This window comes from Oncorhynchus masou, chromosome 5 (genome assembly GCF_036934945.1).
Source record: "Oncorhynchus masou masou isolate Uvic2021 chromosome 5, UVic_Omas_1.1, whole genome shotgun sequence".
Lineage (NCBI taxonomy): Eukaryota > Metazoa > Chordata > Actinopteri > Salmoniformes > Salmonidae > Oncorhynchus > Oncorhynchus masou.
Genome location: NC_088216.1, coordinates 84,152,024 through 84,171,943, shown reverse-complemented (window position 1 = coordinate 84,171,943; position 19,920 = coordinate 84,152,024). Strand labels below are relative to the sequence as shown.

The 19,920-nt window shown below is 42.7% G+C and overlaps 2 pseudogenes; one reads left to right on the top strand and one right to left on the bottom strand.

Moving 5' to 3' along the window:
• Nucleotides 1-19,920, top strand: part of LOC135530120 (kinesin heavy chain-like) — a 184,497-nt pseudogene that overhangs the window by 35,027 nt on the left and 129,550 nt on the right.
• Nucleotides 3,443-19,920, bottom strand: part of LOC135540403 (methionine--tRNA ligase, cytoplasmic-like) — a 34,372-nt pseudogene continuing 17,894 nt past the window's right edge.

Genomic DNA, 19,920 nt, shown 5'->3' with positions numbered 1-19,920 from the left:
CCTTCTCCCCTGGTAGAGAGCAGAGAGCAGGTCAGACTGACGACATTACCAACTAGCACCTTCTCCCCTGGCAGAGAGCAGGTCAGACTGACGACATTACCAACTAGCACCGTCTCCCCCTGGTAGAGAGCAGAGAGTAGGTCAGACTGACGACATTACCAACTAGCACCTTCTCCCCCTGGCAGAGAGCAGGTCAGACTGACGACATTAACAACTAGCACCGTCTCCCCCTGGTAGAGAGCAGAGAGTAGGTCAGACTGACGACATTACCAACTAGCACCTTCTCCCCCTGGTAGAGAGCAGGTCAGACTGACGACATTACCAACTAGCACCGTCTCCCCTGGTAGACAACAGAGAGCAGGTCAGACTGATGACATTACCAACTAGCACCTTCTCCCCTGGCAGAGAGCAGGTTAGACTGACAACATTACCAACTAGCACCTTCTCCCCTTGGTAGAGAGCAGAGAGCAGGTCAGACTGATGACATTACCAACTAGCACCTTCTCCCCCTGGTAGAGAGCAGAGAACAGGTCAGACTGACGACATTACCAACTAGCACCTTCTCCCCCTGGTAGACAACAGAGAGCAGGGTTAGACTGACGACATTACCAACTAGCACCTACTCCCCCTGGTAGACAACAGAGAGCAGGTTAGACTAACGACATTACCAACTAGCACCTTCTCTCCCTGGCAGAGAGCAGAGAGCAGGTTAGACTGATGACATTACCAACTAGCACCTTCTCCCCCTGGCAGAGAGCAGGTTAGACTAACGACATTACCAACTAGCACCTACTCCCCTGGTAGACAACAGAGAGCAGGTTAGACTGACTGACATTACCAACTAGCACCTACTCCCCCTGGTAGACAACAGAGAGCAGGTTAGACTAACGACATTACCAACTAGCACCTCTCTCCCTGGCAGAGAGCAGAGAGCAGGTTAGACTGACAACATTACCAACTAGCACCTTCTCCCCCTGGCAGAGAGCAGAGAGCAGGTTAGACTGACGACATTACCAACTAGCACCTTCTCCCCTGGTAGAGAGCAGGTCAGACTGACGACATTACCAACTCTCCTTCCAGTGTCTACAGTAATATGGAGTGGGTAACAGTTAGCTGGCTGAGGGGTCAGGTGTAGAAGTGGGTAACAGTTAGCTCACTGAGGGTCAGGTGTAGAAGTTAGCCGGCTGAGGGGTCAGGTGTAGATGTGGGTAACAGTTAGCTCACTGAGAGGTCAGGTGTAGAAGTTAGCCGGCTGAGGGGTCAGGTGTAGATGTGGGTAACAGTTAGCTCACTGAGAGGTCAGGTGTAGAAGTTAGCCGGCTGAGGGGTCAGGTGTAGAAGTTAGCCGGCTGAGGGTCAGGTGTAGAAGTTAGCCGGCTGAGGGGTCAGGTGTAGATGTGGGTAACAGTTAGCTCACTGAGAGGTCAGGTGTAGAAGTTAGCCGGCTGAGGGGTCAGGTGTAGAAGTTAGCCGGCTGAGGGGTCAGGTGTAGATGTGGGTAACAGTTAGCTCACTGAGGGGTCAGGTGTAGAAGTTAGCTGGCTGAGGGGTCAGGTGTAGATGTGGGTAACAGTTAGCTCACTGAGGGGTCAGGTGTAGAAGTTAGCCGGCTGAGGGGTCAGGTGTAGATGTGGGTAACAGTTAGCTCACTGAGAGGTCAGGTGTAGAAGTGGGTAACAGTTAGCTCACTGAGAGGTCAGGTGTAGAAGTTAGCCGGCTGAGGGGTCAGGTGTAGAAGTTAGCCGGCTGAGGGGTCAGGTGTAGATGTGGGTAACAGTTAGCTCACTGAGGGGTCAGGTGTAGAAGTTAGCTGGCTGAGGGGTCAGGTGTAGATGTGGGTAACAGTTAGCTCACTGAGGGTCAGGTGTAGAAGTTAGCCGGCTGAGGGGTCAGGTGTAGATGTGGGTAACAGTTAGCTCACTGAGAGGTCAGGTGTAGAAGTGGGTAACAGTTAGCTCACTGAGGGGTCAGGTGTAGATGTGGGTAACAGTTAGCTCACTGAGAGGTCAGGTGTAGATGTGGGTAACAGTTAGCTCACTGAGAGGTCAGGTGTAGAAGTGGGTAACAGTTAGCTCACTGAGAGGTCAGGTGTGGAAGTTAGCCGGCTGAGGGGTCAGGTGTAGAAGTTAGCTGGCTGAGGGGTCAGGTGTAGATGTGGGTAACAGTTAGCTCACTGAGGGGTCAGGTGTAGAAGTTAGCCGGCTGAGGGGTCAGGTGTAGATGTGGGTAACAGTTAGCTCACTGAGAGGTCAGGTGTAGAAGTGGGTAACAGTTAGCTCACTGAGAGGTCAGGTGTAGATGTGGGTAACAGTTAGCTCACTGAGAGGTCAGGTGTAGATGTGGGTAACAGTCAGCTCACTGAGAGGTCAGGTGTAGAAGTGGGTAACAGTCAGCTCACTGAGGGGTCAGGTGTAGAAGTGGGTAACAGTTAGCTCACTGAGGGGTCAGGTGTAGAAGTGGGTAACAGTTAGCTCACTGAGAGGTCAGGTGTAGAAGTGGGTAACAGTTAGCTCACTGAGGGGTCAGGTGTAGAAGTGGGTAACAGTTAGCTCACTGAGAGGTCAGGTGTAGAAGTGGGTAACAGTTAGCTCACTGAGAGGTCAGGTGTAGAAGTGGGTAACAGTTAGCTCACTGAGGGGTCAGGTGTAGAAGTGGGTAACAGTTAGCTCACTGAGAGGTCAGGTGTAGAAGTGGGTAACAGTTAGCTCACTGAGGGGTCAGGTGTAGAAGTGGGTAACAGTTAGCTCACTGAGAGGTCAGGTGTAGAAGTGGGTAACAGTTAGCTCACTGAGGGGTCAGGTGTAGAAGTGGGTAACAGTTAGCTCACTGAGAGGTCAGGTGTAGAAGTGGGTAACAGTTAGCTCACTGAGAGGTCAGGTGTAGAAGTTAGCTGGCTGAGGGGTCAGGTGTAGATGTGGGTAACAGTTAGCTCACTGAGGGTCAGGTGTAGAAGTGGGTAACAGTTAGCTCACTGAGGGGTCAGGTGTAGAAGTGGGTAACAGTTAGCTCACTGAGAGGTCAGGTGTAGAAGTGGGTAACAGTTAGCTCACTGAGAGGTCAGGTGTAGAAGTTAGCTGGCTGAGGGGTCAGGTGTAGATGTGGGTAACAGTTAGCTCACTGAGGGGTCAGGTGTAGAAGTTAGCTGGCTGAGGGGTCAGGTGTAGATGTGGGTAACAGTTAGCTGGCTGAGGGGTCAGGTGTAGAAGTGGGTAACAGTTAGCTCACTGAGAGGTCAGGTGTAGAAGTGGGTAACAGTTAGCTCACTGAGAGGTCAGGTGTAGATGTGGGTAACAGTTAGCTGGCTGAGGGTCAGGTGTAGAAGTTAGCTGGCTGAGGGGTCAGGTGTAGAAATGGGTAACAGTTAGCTCACTGTAGCCGTTTACGTAATTGAAACTTAGTTCTCTATTGAAAAACAGTGGTTTGCTTGGCGCAAATGCCGGTATTGGGCGTGTTATGTGAAGTCGGGTCATTAATACCAGCTAGATAGTCCTCATTACCTCAAGCCCACCCATGGATACACGGACATGACTTGAAATGCTAAGGTTGTGTCACTTTACACATGCCTATGTCCCGCATGGCAAAGTAACAAGACATTTCTGGTGAAAGTCATGTCTTAGGGGCCAGTTATTTCATTGTTTCTCGCCTAATTTCTAATTTGTTACATTCGTCCCCCTCCATCTTACCTGTTCTGCCACAGCCAGTGTTAACTCCCTGGCTCTCTCAGCGTCTACTCCGTTCACTGCAGTCTGAGCAGCCGGATCTGAAGCTGGGGTTGTGGCAGGCTGGGCGTTCTTCTTGCCTTTTGTCAGCACTGGTTCTGGGTCCTTTCCCTCAGCCAGGGACAGCCGTTTCTTCAGTTCCAGTAGTTTGGTGACCTCTGCTCCAATCACAGTTTCCTCTGCCTTCTGGCCCTTCAGGGTCCGGACCTTCTCGCCCTGGTAGAGAGCAGAGAGCAGGTTAGACTAACGACATTACCAACTAGCAACTTCTCCCCCTGGCAGAGAGCAGAGAGCAGGTTAGACTAACGACATTACCAACTAGCACCCTCTCCCCTGGCAGAGAGCAGAGAGCAGGTTAGACTAACGACATTACCAACTAGCACCTTCTCCCCCTGGTAGAGAGCAGGTCAGACTGACGACATTACCAACTAGCACCTTCTCTCCCTGGTAGAGAGCAGGTCAGACTGACGACATTACCAACTAGCACCTTCTCCCCCTGGTAGAGAGCAGAGAACAGGTCAGACTGACGACATTACCAACTAGCACCTTCTCTCCCTGGTAGAGAGCAGGTCAGACTGACGACATTACCAACTAGCACATTCTCCCCCTAGCAGAGGTCAGACTGACGACATTACCAACTAGCACCTTCTCCCCCTGGTAGAGAACAGAGAGCAGGTCAGACTGACGACATTACCAACTAGCACCTTCTCTCCCTGGTAGAGAACAGGTCAGACTGACGACATTACCAACTAGCACCTTCTCCCCCTGGTAGAGAGCAGGTGAGACTGACGACATTACCAACTAGCACCTTCTCTCCCTGGTAGAGAACAGGTCAGACTGACGACATTACCAACTAGCACCGTCTCCCCCTGGTAGAGAGCAGAGAACAGGTCAGACTGACGACATTACCAACTAGCACCTTCTCTCCCTGGCAGAGAGCAGGTCAGACTGACGACATTACCAACTAGCACCTTCTCCCCCTGGTAGAGAGCAGGTCAGACTGACGACATTACCAACTAGCACCTTCTCCCCCTGGTAGAGAACAGGTCAGACTGACGACATTACCAACTAGCACCTTCTCCCCCTGGTAGAGAACAGGTCAGACTGACGACATTACCAACTAGCACCGTCTCCCCCTGGTAGAGAACAGGTCAGACTGACGACATTACCAACTAGCACCTTCTCTCCCTGGTAGAGAGCAGGTCAGACTGACGACATTACCAACTAGCACCTTCTCCCCCTGGTAGAGAGCAGGTCAGACTGACGACATTACCAACTAGTCAGTTAATTAATGAACACCGTCTCACCATGGAGCAGAAATAATGTAGAATAGAAGGGACAAATATCACGTTTCGATATATTTGATCGAGAGGTAACGTGAGCATCAGGAATCATCCACATCACACAATATCCCACATTGGTAACATATCCCAAAATCAGGACGTCATCCTAACAAGACATCTTGGAAGAAAATCATGTACTTTGTAACTGTCTCAGGGGACGATTATTTAATTGCTTAAACTTCCATTGTTTCTCCCCTAATTTCTAATTCGTTACATTCGTCCCCCTCCATCTTACCTGTTCTGCCACAGCCAGTGTTAACTCCCTGGCTCTCTCAGCGTCTACTCCGTTCACTGCAGTCTGAGCAGCCGGATCTGAAGCTGGGGTTGTGGCAGGCTGGGCGTTGACATCAGGCTGGGCTGTCGTCTTTGGCTAGAATAGACGGGGTTTCAGATGTTATTAAGTAATTCTTCTCCAACAATCACTAGTACATTTCACGCTCAGAAAATAAACATTTGTTGTTAAGAAAGTTATCATACAATGTTAATGGGTTAATGGGAACAAGAAAACTAAGACATTTTCATTCCCTCAAAAATAAATTAAATAAAGCACACATTTTCTTATTTTATCCGGAGCGATAAAATCTAATTGTTTAGTATGAGTTAGTGTACATTAATGAAGACATATGGCCACACATGAATGGAACACCAATATGGAGTGTTAACAGTGTCTACAGTAATATAGTGTTAACAGTGTCTACAGTAATATATAGTGTTAACAGTGTCTACAGTAATATAGTGTTAACAGTGTCTACAGTATTATGGAGCGCTTCCATAGTAATATGAGTACAATAGTGTCTACAGTAATATAGTGTTAACAGTGTCTACAGTAATATGGAGCGTCTACAGTAATATGGAGTGTTAACAGTGTCTACAGTAATATAGTGTTAACAGTGTCTACAGTAATATGGAGTGTTACAGTAATATGGAGTGTTAAAGTGTCTACAGTAATATGGAGTGTTAACAGTGTCTACAGTAATATAGGTTAACAGTCTACAGTAATATGGAGTGTTAACAGTGTCTACAGTAATATGAGCGTTAACAGTGTCTACAGTAATATGGAGTGTTACAGTAATATGGAGTGTTAACAGTGTCTAGTAATATAGCGTTAACAGTGTCTACAGTAATATGGAGTGTTGAACAGTGTCTACAGTAATATGGAGTGTTAACAGTAATATGGAGTGTTAACAGTGTCTACAGTAATATATTTTTATTTTATTTTTTTATCACCTTTATTTAACCAGGTAGGCTAGTTGAGAAATGTTCTCATTTGCAACTGAGACCTGGCCAAGATAAAGCTTAGCAGTGTGAACAGACAACACAGAGTTACACATGGAGTAAACAATTAACAAGTCAATAACACAGTACAAAAAAGGGAGTCTATATACATTGTGTGCAAAAGGCATGAGGAGGTAGGCGAATAATTACAATTTTGCAGATTAGCACTGGAGTGATAAATGATCAGGTGGTCATGTACAGGTAGAGCTACTGGTGTGCAAAAAAGAGCAGAAAAGTAAATAAATAAAAACAGTGTGGGGATGAGGTAGGTGAAAATGGGTGGGCTATTTACCGATAGACTATGTACAGCTACCGTGATCGGTTAGCTGCTCAGATAGCATGTTTGTAGTTGGTGAGAGATAAGTCTCAACTTCAGGGATTTTGCAATTCGTTCCAGTCACAGGCAGCAGAGTACTGGGACGAAAGACGGCACAAGCCGAGGTGTTGGCTTTAAAGGGATGATCAGTGAGATACACCTGCTGGAGCGCGTGCTGCGGATAGGTGTTGCCATCGTGACCAGTGAACTGAGATAAGGCGAACTTTACCTAGCATGGACTTGTAGATGACCTGGAGCCAGTGGGTCTGGCGACGAATATGTAGCGAGGGCCAGCCGACTAGAGCATACAAGTCGCAGTGGTGGGTGGTATAAGGTGCTTTAGTGACAAAACGGATGGCACTGTGATAAACTGCATCCAGTTTGCTGAGTAGAGTGTTGGAGGCAATTTTGTAGATGACATCGCCGAAGTCGAGGATCGGTAGGATAGTCAGTTTTACTAGGGTTAGTTTGGCGGCGTGAGTGAAGGAGGCTTTGTTGCGGAATAGAAAGCCGACTCTTGATTTGATTTTCAATTGGAGATGTTTGATATGAGTCTGGAAGGAGAGTTTACAGTCTAGCCAGACACCTAGGTACTTATAGGTGTCCACATATTCAAGGTCGGAACCATCCAGGGTGGTGATGCTCGTCGGGCATGCGGGTGCAGGCAGCGATCGGTTGAAAAGCATGCATTTGGTTTTACTAGCGTTTAAGAGCAGTTGGAGGCCACGGAAGGAGTGGTGTATGGCATTGAAGCTCGTTTGGAGGTTGAATATCACAGTGTCCAGGGCCGGGCGGAGTATATAGAATTGTATGTCGTCTGCGTAGAGGTGGATCAGGGAATCACCCATAGCAGAAACAACATCATTGATATATACAGAAAAGTCGGCCGAGGTGAACCCTGTAGCACCCCATAGAGACTGCCAGAGGACCGGACAGCATGCCCTCCGATTTGACACACTGAACTCTGTCTACCAAAGTAGTTGGTGAACCAGGCAAGGCAGTCATCCGGCCGAGAGCTACTGAGTCTGCCGATAAGAATATGGTGATTGACAGAGTCGAAAGCCTTGGTAAGGTCGATGAAGACGGCTGCACAGTACTGTCTTTTATCGATGGCGGTTATGATATCGTTTAGTACCTTGAGTGTGGCTGAGGTGCACCCGTGACAGGCTCGGAAACTAGATTGCACAGCGGAGAAGGTACGGTGGGATTCGAGATGGTCAGTGACCTGTTTGTTGACTTGGCTTTCGAAGACCTTAGATAGGCAGGGCAGGATGGATATAGGTCTGTAACAGTTTGGGTCCAGGGTGTCTCCCCCTTTGAAGAGGGGGATGACTGCGGCAGCTTTCCAATCCTTGGGGATCTCAGACGATATGAAAGAGAGGTTGAACAGGCTGGTAATAGGGGTTGCGACAATGGCGGCGTGATAGTTTCAGAAATAGAGGATCCAGATTGTCAAGCCCAGCTGATTTATGCGGGTCCAGGTTTTGCAGCTCTTTCAGAACATCTGCTATCTGGATTTGGGTAAAGGAGAACCTGGAAGGCTTGGGCGAGAAGCTGCGGTGGGGGCGGAGGCTGTTGGCTGAGGTTGGAGTAGCCGGGGCGGAAGGCATGGCCAGCCGTTGAGAAATGCTTGTTGAAGTTATAGCGTTAAGTGTCTACAGTCATATGGAGCGTTAACAGTGTCTACAGTAATATGGAGCGGTTAACAGTGTCTACAGTAATATAGTGTTAACAGTGTCTACAGTAATATGGAGCGTTAACAGTGTCTACAGTCATATAGTGTTAACAGTGTCTACGTAATATGGAGTGTTAACAGTGTCTACAGTAATATGTGTTAACAGTGTCTACAGTTATAGTGTTAACGTGTCTACAGTAATATGGATGCGTCTACAGTAATATAGTGTTAACAGTGTCTACAGTAATATGGCGTTAACAGTGTCTACAGTAATATAGTGTTAACAGTGTCTACAGTAATATGGAGGCGTTAACAGTGTCTACAGTCATATGGAGCTAATATGGAGCGTGTCTACAGTAATATGGCGTTAACAGTGTCTACAGTAATATAGTGTTAACAGTGTCTACAGTAATATAGTGTTAACAGTGTCTACAGTAATATGAGGCGTTAAGTGTCTACAGTAATATAGTGTTAACAGTGTCTATAGTAATATAGCATTGACAGTGTCTACAGGTATAGTGTTAACAGTGTCTATAGTAATATAGCGTTAACAGTGTCTATAGTAATATAGCGTTAACAGTGTCTACAGTAATATGGCGTTAACAGTGTCTACAGTAATATATAGTGTTAACAGTGTCTACAGTAATATAGTGTTAACAGTGTCTATAGTAATATAGCGTTAACAGTGTCTACAGTAATATAGCGTTAACAGTGTCTACAGTAATATGGACGTTAAGTGTCTACAGTAATATAGCGTTAACAGTGTCTACAGTAATATATAGCGTTAACAGTGTCTACAGTAATATGGAGCTGCTATGTCTACAGTAATATAGTGTTAACAGTGTCTATAGTAATATAGCGTTGACAGTGTCTACAGTAATATGGCGTTAACAGTGTCTACAGTAATATATAGTGTTAACAGTGTCTACAGTAATATATAGTGTTAACAGTGTCTACAGTAATATGGAGCGTTAAGTGTCTACAGTAATATGAGTGTTAACAGTGTCTATAGTAATATAGCGTTGACAGTGTCTACAGTAATATAGCGTTAACAGTGTCTACAGTAATATAGCGTTAACAGTGTCTACAGTAATATAGCGTTAACAGTGTCTACAGTAATATGGCAGGTTAACAGTGTCTACAGTAATATGGCGTTAACAGTGTCTACAGTAATATGGAGCGTTAACAGTGTCTACAGTAATATGGAGTGTTAACAGTGTTCACAGTAATATGGAGTGTTAACAGTGTCTACAGTAATATGGAGTGTTAACAGTGTCTACAGTAATATGGAGCGTTAACAATGTCTACAGTAACATAGCGTTAACAGTGTCTACAGTAACATAGCGTTAACAGTGTCTACAGTAATATAGTGTTAACAGTGTCTACAGTAATATATAGTGTTAACAGTGTCTACAGTAATATATAGTGTTAACAGTGTCTACAGTAATATATAGTGTTAACAGTGTCTACAGTATATATATAGTGTTAACAGTGTCTACAGTAATATGGAGCGTTAACAGTGTCTACAGTAATATGGAGCGTTAACAGTGTCTACAGTAATATGGAGTGTCTACAGTAATATGGAGCGTCTACAGTAATATAGTGTTAACAGTGTCTACAGTAATATGGAGCGTTAACAGTGTCTACAGTAATATGGAGTGTTAACAGTGTCTACAGTAATACGGGAGTGTTAACAGTGTCATGACGTTGGCCTGGAGGTAGGTTTATGACAGTCATAAATACCCCCTTTCCTCTCTCTACCCTACTGATGTGACTATTGAAAATCCTTTGGTAAACATAGAGATTCTGGGAACATCAGAAGTTGCGGGGAAATGAACTATATTCTGGTAATCCGACCAATTCGGTTGTCATCTGAGACATTCTCATCAATGATAAGATGACATAAATTCGATTGTCATCTGAGACATTCTCATCAATGATAAGATGACATAAACTCTACAGTGGAAAGTCTACACATCAGAGTTATCAGATTCACATGGTATTGTTGTCTCAATTTAAATGTTTGAATATGAGATTATTGGTGAAAAGATTAAATGTAATTTTAGCTTCCAAATGAGAGATTTGGGTTTTCAATAAGTTAGGGCTCTGCTCAATCAGTGGCCCGCCCACGTGAAGAGACATTGGTTATAACCAATGAAACACGGCCTCCTCTCCCTTCCTATATAAAGCCTTGACGACAATATAACCTCCTGTTCCGAGGATGTGAGGACGACGGTCCATATGTTGAAAAGGACTAACATGTCAACTACAGAACTAAGTCAACCTCAGCGTGAGCTTTGGTTGCGAATGGTATGAACTTTGAACTCTTATTCGCTACAGAAGTGATATCTCCTAGCCGTTGAGTTAGCAACAGCAGCTGCAAAATGTGGGCTAGGAAAGGGACGGACAGAGTATTCCATCTACCACACAATGACGACACTACAACGTATCCCGTTCACCACCAGAGACACTCTTCAAAGGACAAATGACTCTGTTGGGCAACACGGCCTTCCATCTACCACCAACTCTATTGAAGCGCAGCTCAGAGTAAATACTTATCGCATTATCCTTTTCCAAATGGGTGGTAATTTCGAATGCATAGGATATTGTATTTACGATAGCATAGATTCTCCCTTTGTTCTTCAGTCTTCCCGCTCTTTCACTCAAACCCAACCCACTTTTCTTTGTGTAACCAGCTGTCATATCTGTTCCGTCCGCTAGGGACGTTTTAACAAGGCTAATCTGAAAACAAGACTCCTAAATTTTATCAGCATATCGATTGCGCAACCAGGGAGTGGAAAAACCTTGGATCACTGTTACTCTAACTTCCGCGACGCATATAAGGCCCCTGCCCCGCCCCTTTCGGAAAAGCTGACCACGACTCCATTTTGCTGATACCTGCCTACAGACAAAAGTTTAAGAAAGAAGCTCCCACGCTGAGGTCTGTCCAACGCTGGTCCGACCAAGCTGACTCCACACTCCAAGACTGCTTCCACCACGTGGACTGGGACATGTTTCGTATTGCGTCAAATAACAACATTGACGAATACGCTGATTCGGTGTGCGAGTTCATTAGAACTTGCGTTGAAGATGTCGTTCCTATAGCAATGATTAAAACATTCCCTAACCTGAAACCTTGGATTGATGGCAGCATTCGCGTGAAACTGAAAGCGCGAACCACTGCTTTCAATCAGGGCAAGGTGTCTGGTAACATGACTGAATACAAACAATGCAGCTATTCCCTCCGTAAGGCTATCAAACAAGCTAAGCGTCAGCACAGAGACAAAGTAGAATCCCAATTCAACGGCTCAGACACAAGAGGCATGTGGCAGGGTCTACAGTCAATCACGGACTACAGGAAGAAATCCAGCCCAGTCACGGACCAGGATGTCTTGCTCCCAGGCAGACTAAATAACTTTTTTGCCCGCTTTGAGGACAATACAGTGCCACTGACACTGCCTACAACAGAAAAATGCTGTCTCTCCTTCACTGCAGCCGAGGTGAGTAAAACATTTAAACGTGTTAACCCTCGCAAGGCTGCCAGGCCCAGACGGCATCCACAGCCGCACCCTCAGAGCATGCGCAGACCAGCTGGCTGGTGTGTTTACGGACATATTCAATCAATCCCTATACCAGTCTGCTGTTCCCACATGCTTCAAGAGGGCCACCATTGTTCCTGTTCCCAAGAAAGCTAAGGTAACTGAGCTAAACGACCACCGCCCCGTAGCACTCACTTCCGTCATCATGAAGTGCTTTGAGAGACTAGTCAAGGACCATATCACCTCCACCCTACCTGACACCCTAGACCCACTCCAATTTGCTTACCGCTCAAATAGGTCCACAGACGATGCAATCTCAACCACACTGCACACTGCCCTAACCCATCTGGACAAGAGGAATACCTATGTGAGAATGCTGTTCATCGACTACAGCTCGGCATTCAACACCATAGTACCCTCCAAGCTCGTCATCAAGCTCGAGACCCCGGGTCTCACCGCCCCTGTGCAACTGGGTACTGGACTTCCTGGACGTCCGCCCCCAGGTGGTGAGGGTAGGTAACAACATCTCCTCCCCCGCTGATCCTCAACACTGGGGCCCCACAAGGGTGCGTTTGAGCCCTCTCCTGTACTCCCTGTTCACCCACGACTGCGTGGGCCACGCAGCGTTCTCCAACTCAATCATCAAGTTTGCATGGACGACACAACAGTGGTAGGCTTGATTACCAACAACGACGAGACGGCCTACAGGGAGGAGGTGAGGGCCCTCGGAGTGTGGTGTCAGGAAAATAACCTCACACAACGTCAACAAAACTATGGAGATGATTGTGGACTTCAGGAAACAGCAGAGGGAACACCCCCCTATCCACATTGATGGAACAGTAGTGGAGAGAGTAGCAAGTTTTAAGTTCCTCGGCATACACATCACAGACAAACTAAATTGGTCCACTCACACAGACAGCATCGTGAAGAAGGCGCAGCAGCGCCTCTTCAACCTCAGGAGGCTGAAGAAATTCGGCTTGTCACCAAAAGCACTCACAAACTTCTACAGATGCACAATCGAGAGCATCCTGGCGGGCTGTATCACCGCCTGGTACGGCAACTGCACCGCCCTCAACCGTAAGGCTCTCCAGAGGGTAGTGAGGTCTGGCACAACGCATCACCGGGGGCAAACTACCTGCCCTCCAGGACACCTACACCACCCGATGTTACAGGAAGGCCATAAAGATCATCAAGGACATCAACCACCCGAGCCACTGCCTGTTCACCCCGCTATCATCCAGAAGGCGAGGTCAGTACAGGTGCATCAAAGCTGGGACCGAGAGACTGAAAAACAGCTTCTATCTCAAGGCCATCAGACTGTTAAACAGCCACCACTAACATTGAGTGGCTGCTGCCAACACACTGACACTGACTCAACTCCAGCCACTTTAATAATGGGAATTGATGGGAAATGATGTAAATATATCACTAGCCACTTTAAACAATGCTACCTTATATAATGTTACTTACCCTACATTATTCATCTCATATGCATACATATATACTGTACTCTATATCATCGACTGCATCCTTATGTAATACATGTATCACTAGCCACTTTAACTATGCCACTTTGTTTGTTTACATACTCATCTCACATGTATATACTGTACTCGATACCATCTACTGTATCTTGCCTATGCTGCTCTGTACCATCACTCATTCATATATCCTTATGTACATATTCTTTATCCCCTTACACTGTGTATAAGACAGTAGTTTAGGAATTGTTAGTTAGATTACTTGTTGGTTATTACTGCATTGTCGGAACTAGAAGCACAAGCATTTCGCTACACTCGCATTAACATCTGCTAACCATGTGTATGTGACAAATAAAATTTGATTTGATTTTCCCCTTTATGACATCATTTGTAATCAATGTATGATTCATTCTGTGTGATTAGATAGGTATTTAGTAAATAATTAATTAAACTCAATTATGTATTGCTGATTCAACTTGTGAACCAAGAATTTACAACTTTCAGATAAGACTGAATTAAGGTGACGATTAATATTGACTGCCATTGATGTAAAATATTACTAGGTCTTTAAGAGTTTATTCAGAAGATAACAGCTCTATAAATATTATTTTGTGGTGCCCCAACTCTAGTTAATTGCATTTACATGATTAGCTCAATCAGGTAATATTAATTACAGAGAAAGGATTTTATAAAATAGCATGTCATATCACTTAATCCGGCATAGCCAAAGACACGACAACAGTAATATGGAGTGTTAACAGTGTCTACAGTAATATGGAGTGTTAACAGTGTCTACAGTAATATGGAGCGTTAACCGTGTCTACAGTAATATATAGTGTTAACAGTGTCTACAGTAATATGGAGCGTTAACAGTGTCTACAGTAATATGGAGTGTTAACAGTGTCTACAGTAATATAGTGTTAAATGTGTCTACAGTAATATGGAGCGTTAACAGTGTCTACAGTAATATGTGGCTCAGTCGGTAGAGCATGGCGCTTGCAACGCCAAGCGTCGTGGATTCGATTCCCGCTGAGGCCACCCCATATGTAAAAGTAGTGGCCCCAGCCGACTTGTAAGTAAACTTTGGACAAAAAGCGTCTGCTAAATGGGATATATTATATTATATTATTAACAGTGTCTACAGTAATATAGTGTTAACAGTGTCTACAGTTATATGGGCGTTAACAGTGTCTACAGTAATAGTGTTAACAGTGTCTACAGTAATATAGTGTTAACAGTGTCTACAGTAATATAGTGTTAACAGTATCTACAGTAATATATAGTGTTAAGTGTCTACAGTAATATAGAGCGTCTACAGTAATATGGAGGCGTTAACAGTGTCTACAGTAATATGAAGTGTTAACAGTGTCTACAGTAATATATAGTGTTAACAGTGTCTACAGTAATATAGTGTTAACAGTGTCTACAGTAATATGGAGCGTTAAAAGTGTCTACAGTAATATGGAGCGTTAAAAGTGTCTACAGTAATATGGAGCGTTAACAGTGTCTACAGTAATATGGAGCGTCTACAGTAATATAGTGTTAACAGTGTCTACAGTAATATGGAGCGTTAACAGTGTCTACAGTAATATGGGCGATTAACAGTGTCTACAGTAATATGGACGTCAACAGTGTCTACAGTAATATGGAGCGTCAACAGTGTCTACACCTCCAATATGGAGCGTCTACAGTGTCTACAGTAATATGGAGCGTCTACAGTGTCTACAGTAATACAGTGTTAACAGTGTCTACAGTAATACAGTGTTAACAGTGTCTACAGTAATACAGTGTTAACAGTGTCTACAGTAATATAGTGTTAACAGTGTCTACAGTAATATAGTGTTAACAGTGTCTACAGTAATATAGTGTTAACAGTGTCTACAGTAATATAGTGTTAACAGTGTCTACAGTAATATAGTGTTAACAGTGTCTACAGTAATATAGTGTTAACACCTCTACAGATAATATAGTAGTTAACAGTGTCTACATATCATATAGTGTTAACAGTGTCTACAGTAATACAGTGTTAACAGTGTCTACAGTAATACAGTGTTAACAGTGTCTACAGTAATACAGTGTTAACAGTGTCAACTGTAATATAGTGTTAACAGTGTCTACAGTAATATAGTGTTAACAGTGTCTACAGTAATATAGTGTTAACAGTGTCTACAGTAATATAGTGTTAACAGTGTCTACAGTAATATAGTGTTAACAGTGTCTACAGTAATATGGAGCGTTAACAGTGTCTACAGTAATATGGAGTGTTAACAGTGTCTACAGTAATATAGTGTTAAATATCTGTCCTGTCTCACAGTAATATGGAGGCGTTAACAGTGTCTACAGTAATATGTGTTCAGTCGGTAGAGCATGGCGCTTGCATCGCCAAGCGTCGTGGGTTCTGATTCCGCTGGGGCCACCCATATGTAAAATAGTGGCCCCAGCCGACTTCTGTCGCTTTGGACAAAAGCGTCTGCTAAATGGGATATATTATATTATATTATTAACAGTGTCTACAGTAATATAGTGTTAACAGTGTCTACAGTTATATGGGCCGTTAACAGTGTCTACAGTAATAGTGTTAACAGTGTCTACAGTAATATAGTGTTAACAGTGTCTACAGTAATATAGTGTTAACAGTATCTACAGTAATATATAGTGTTAAGTGTCTACAGTAATAAAAGAGCGTCTACAGTAATATGGAGCGTTAACAGTGTCTACAGTAATATGAAGTGTTAACAGTGTCTACAGTAATATATAGTGTTAACAGTGTCTACAGTAATATAGTGTTAACAGTGTCTACAGTAATATGGAGCGTTAAATGTCTACAGTAATATGGAGGCGTTAAAAGTGTCTACAGTAAAATGGAGGCGTTAACAGTGTCTACAGTAATATGGAGCGTCTACAGTAATATAGTGTTAACAGTGTCTACAGTAATATGGGCGTTAACAGTGTCTACAGTAATATGGAGCGTTAACAGTGTCTACAGTAATATGGAGTGTCAACAGTGTCTACAGTAATATGGAGCGTCAACAGTGTCTACAGTAATATGGAGCGTCTACAGTGTCTACAGTAATATGGAGTGTCTAAAGTGTCTACAGTAATACAGTGTTAACAGTGTCTACAGTAATACAGTGTTAACAGTGTCTACAGTAATACAGTGTTAACAGTGTCTACAGTAATATAGTGTTAACAGTGTCTACAGTAATATAGTGTTAACAGTGTCTACAGTAATATAGTGTTAACAGTGTCTACAGTAATATAGTGTTAACAGTGTCTACAGTAATATAGTGTTAACAGTGTCTACAGTAATATAGTGTTAACAGTGTCTACAGTAATATAGTGTTAACAGTGTCTACAGTAATACAGTGTTAACAGTGTCTACAGTAATACAGTGTTAACAGTGTCTACACAGTGTTAACAGTGTCTACAGTAATATAGTGTTAACAGTGTCTACAGTAATATAGTGTTAACAGTGTCTACAGTAATATAGTGTTAACAGTGTCTACAGTAATATAGTGTTAACAGTGTCTACAGTAATATAGTGTTAACAGTGTCTACAGTAATATAGTGTTAACAGTGTCTACAGTAATATAGTGTTAACAGTGTCTACAGTAATATAGTGTTAACAGTGTCTACAGTAATATAGTGTTAACAGTGTCTACAGTAATATAGTGTTAAGTGTCTACAGTTAACAGAGTCTACAGTAATATAGTGTTAACAGTGTCTACAGTAATATAGTGTTAACAGTGTCTACAGTAATATAGTGTTAACAGTGTCTACAGTAATATAGTGTTAACAGTGTCTACAGTAATATAGTGTTAAGTGTCTACAGTAATATGGAGCATCTACAGTAATATAGTGTTAACAGTGCCTACAGTAATATAGTGTTAACAGTGTCTACAGTAATATGGAGCGTTAACAGTGTCTACAGTAATATAGCGTTAACAGTGTCTACAGTAATATGGATTAACAGTGTCTACAGTAATATAGTGTTAACAGTGTCTACAGTAATATGGAGCGTTAACAGTGTCTACAGTAATATGGAGCGTTAACAGTGTCTACAGTAATATGGAGCGTTAACAGTGTCTACAGTAATATGGAGCGTTAACAGTGTCTACAGTAATATAGTGTCAACAGTGTCTACAGTAATATGGAGCGTTAACAGTGTCTACAGTAATATGGAGCGTTAAGTGTCTACAGTAATATGGAGCGTTAACAGTGTCTACAGTAATATAGTGTTAACAGTGTCTAGAGTAATATGGAGCGTCTACAGTGTCTACAGTAATATGGAGCGTCTACAGTAATATAGTGTTAACAGTGTCTACAGTAATATGGATCTGTCCTGCCAGGTACAGTAATATGGAGCGTTAACAGTGTCTACAGTAATATGGAGTGTTAACAGTGTCTACAGTAATATGGAGCGTCTACAGTGTCTACAGTAATATGGAGCGTCTAAGACTAATATAGTGTTAACAGTGTCTACAGTAATATAGTGTTAACAGTGTCTACAGTAATATAGTGTTAACAGTGTCTACAGTAATATAGTGTTAACAGTGTCTACAGTAATATAGTGTTAACAGTGTCTACAGTAATATGGCGTTAACAGTGTCTACAGTAATATGGAGCGTCTACAGTAATATAGTGTTAACAGTGTCTACAGTAATATAGTGTTAACAGTGTCTACAGTAAAATGGAGTGTTAAGTGTCTACAGTAATATGGAGTGTCTACAGTAATATAGTGTTAACAGTGTCTACAGTAATATAGTGTTAACAGTGTCTACAGTAATATAGCGTTAACAGTGTCTACAGTAATATAGCGTTAACAGTGTCTACAGTAATATAGCGTTAACAGTGTCTACAGTAATATGGAGCGTTAACAGTGTCTACAGTAATATGGAGCCTCTAACAGTGTCTACAGTAATATAGTGTTAACAGTGTCTACAGTAATATGGAGCGTTAACAGTGTCTACAGTAATATGGAGCGTTAACAGTGTCTACAGTAATATGGAGTGTTAAGTGTCTACAGTAATATAGCGTTAACAGTGTCTACAGTAATATAGAGTGTTAACAGTGTCTACAGTAAAATGAAGTGTTAACAGTGTCTACAGTAATATGGAGTGTTAACAGTGTCTACAGTAATATGGAGTGTTAACAGTGTCTACAGTAATATGGAGTGTCTCCAGTAATATAGAGTGTCTCCAGTAATATAGAGTGTCTCCAGTAATATAGAGTGTCTCCAGTAATATAGTGTCTCCAGTAATATAGAGTGTCTCCAGTAATGTTAAGTGTCTACAGTAATGTTAAGTGTCTACAGTAATATAGTGTCTACAGTAATGTTAAAGTGTCTCCAGTAATGTTAAGTGTCTCCAGTAATATAGAGTGTCTCCAGTAATATAGAGTGTCTCCAGTAATGTTAAGTGTCTACAGTAATGTTAAGTGTCTACAGTAATGTTAAGTGTCTACAGTAATATAGTGTCTACAGTAATATAGTGTCTACAGTAATGTTAAGTGTCTCCAGTAATGTTAAGTGTCTCCAGTAATATAGAGTGTCTCCAGTAATATAGAGTGTCTCCAGTAATATAGTGTCTCCAGTAATATAGAGTGTCTACAGTAATATAGAGTGTCTCCAGTAATGTTAAGTGTCTACAGTAATGTTAAGTGTCTACAGTAATGTTAAGTGTCTACAGTAATGTTAAGTGTCTACATTAATGTAGAGTGTCTACAGTAATGTTAAGTGTCTACAGTAATATAGAGTGTCTACAGTAATATAGAGTGTCTACAGTAATGTTAAGTGTCTACAGTAATGTTAAGTGTCTACAGTAATATAGTGTCTACAGTAATGTTAAGTGTCTACAGTAATATAGTGTCTACAGTAATGTTAAGTGTCTACAGTAATGTTAAGTGTCTACAGTAATGTTAAGTGTCTACAGTAATATAGAGTGTCTACAGTAATATAGAGTGTCTACAGTAATGTTAAGTGTCTACAGTAATGTTAAGTGTCTACAGTAATGTTAAGTGTCTACAGTAATGTTAAGTGTCTACAGTAATGTTACGTGTCTACAGTAATATAGTGTCTACAGTAATATAGTGTCTACAGTAATGTTAAGTGTCTACAGTAATGTTACGTGTCTACAGTAATGTTAAGTGTCTACAGTAATATAGTGTCTACAGTAATGTTAAGTGTCTACAGTAATATAGTGTCTACAGTAATGTTAAGTGTCTACAGTAATGTTACGTGTCTACAGTAATGTTACGTGTCCACAGTAATGTTACGTGTCTACAGTAATGTTACGTGTCTACAGTAATATAGTGTCTACAGTAATGTTAAGTGTCTACAGTAATATAGTGTCTACAGTAATGTTACGTGTCTACGGTAATGTTACGTGTCTACAGTAATGTTACGTGTCCACAGTAATGTTGGCGTGTCTACGGTAATGTTACGTGTCTACAGTAATGTTACGTGTCTAAAGTAATGTTAAGTGTCTACAGTAATGTTATGTGTCTACAGTAATATAGTGTCTACAGTAATGTTACGTGTCTACAGTAATATAGTGTCTACAGTAATGTTACGT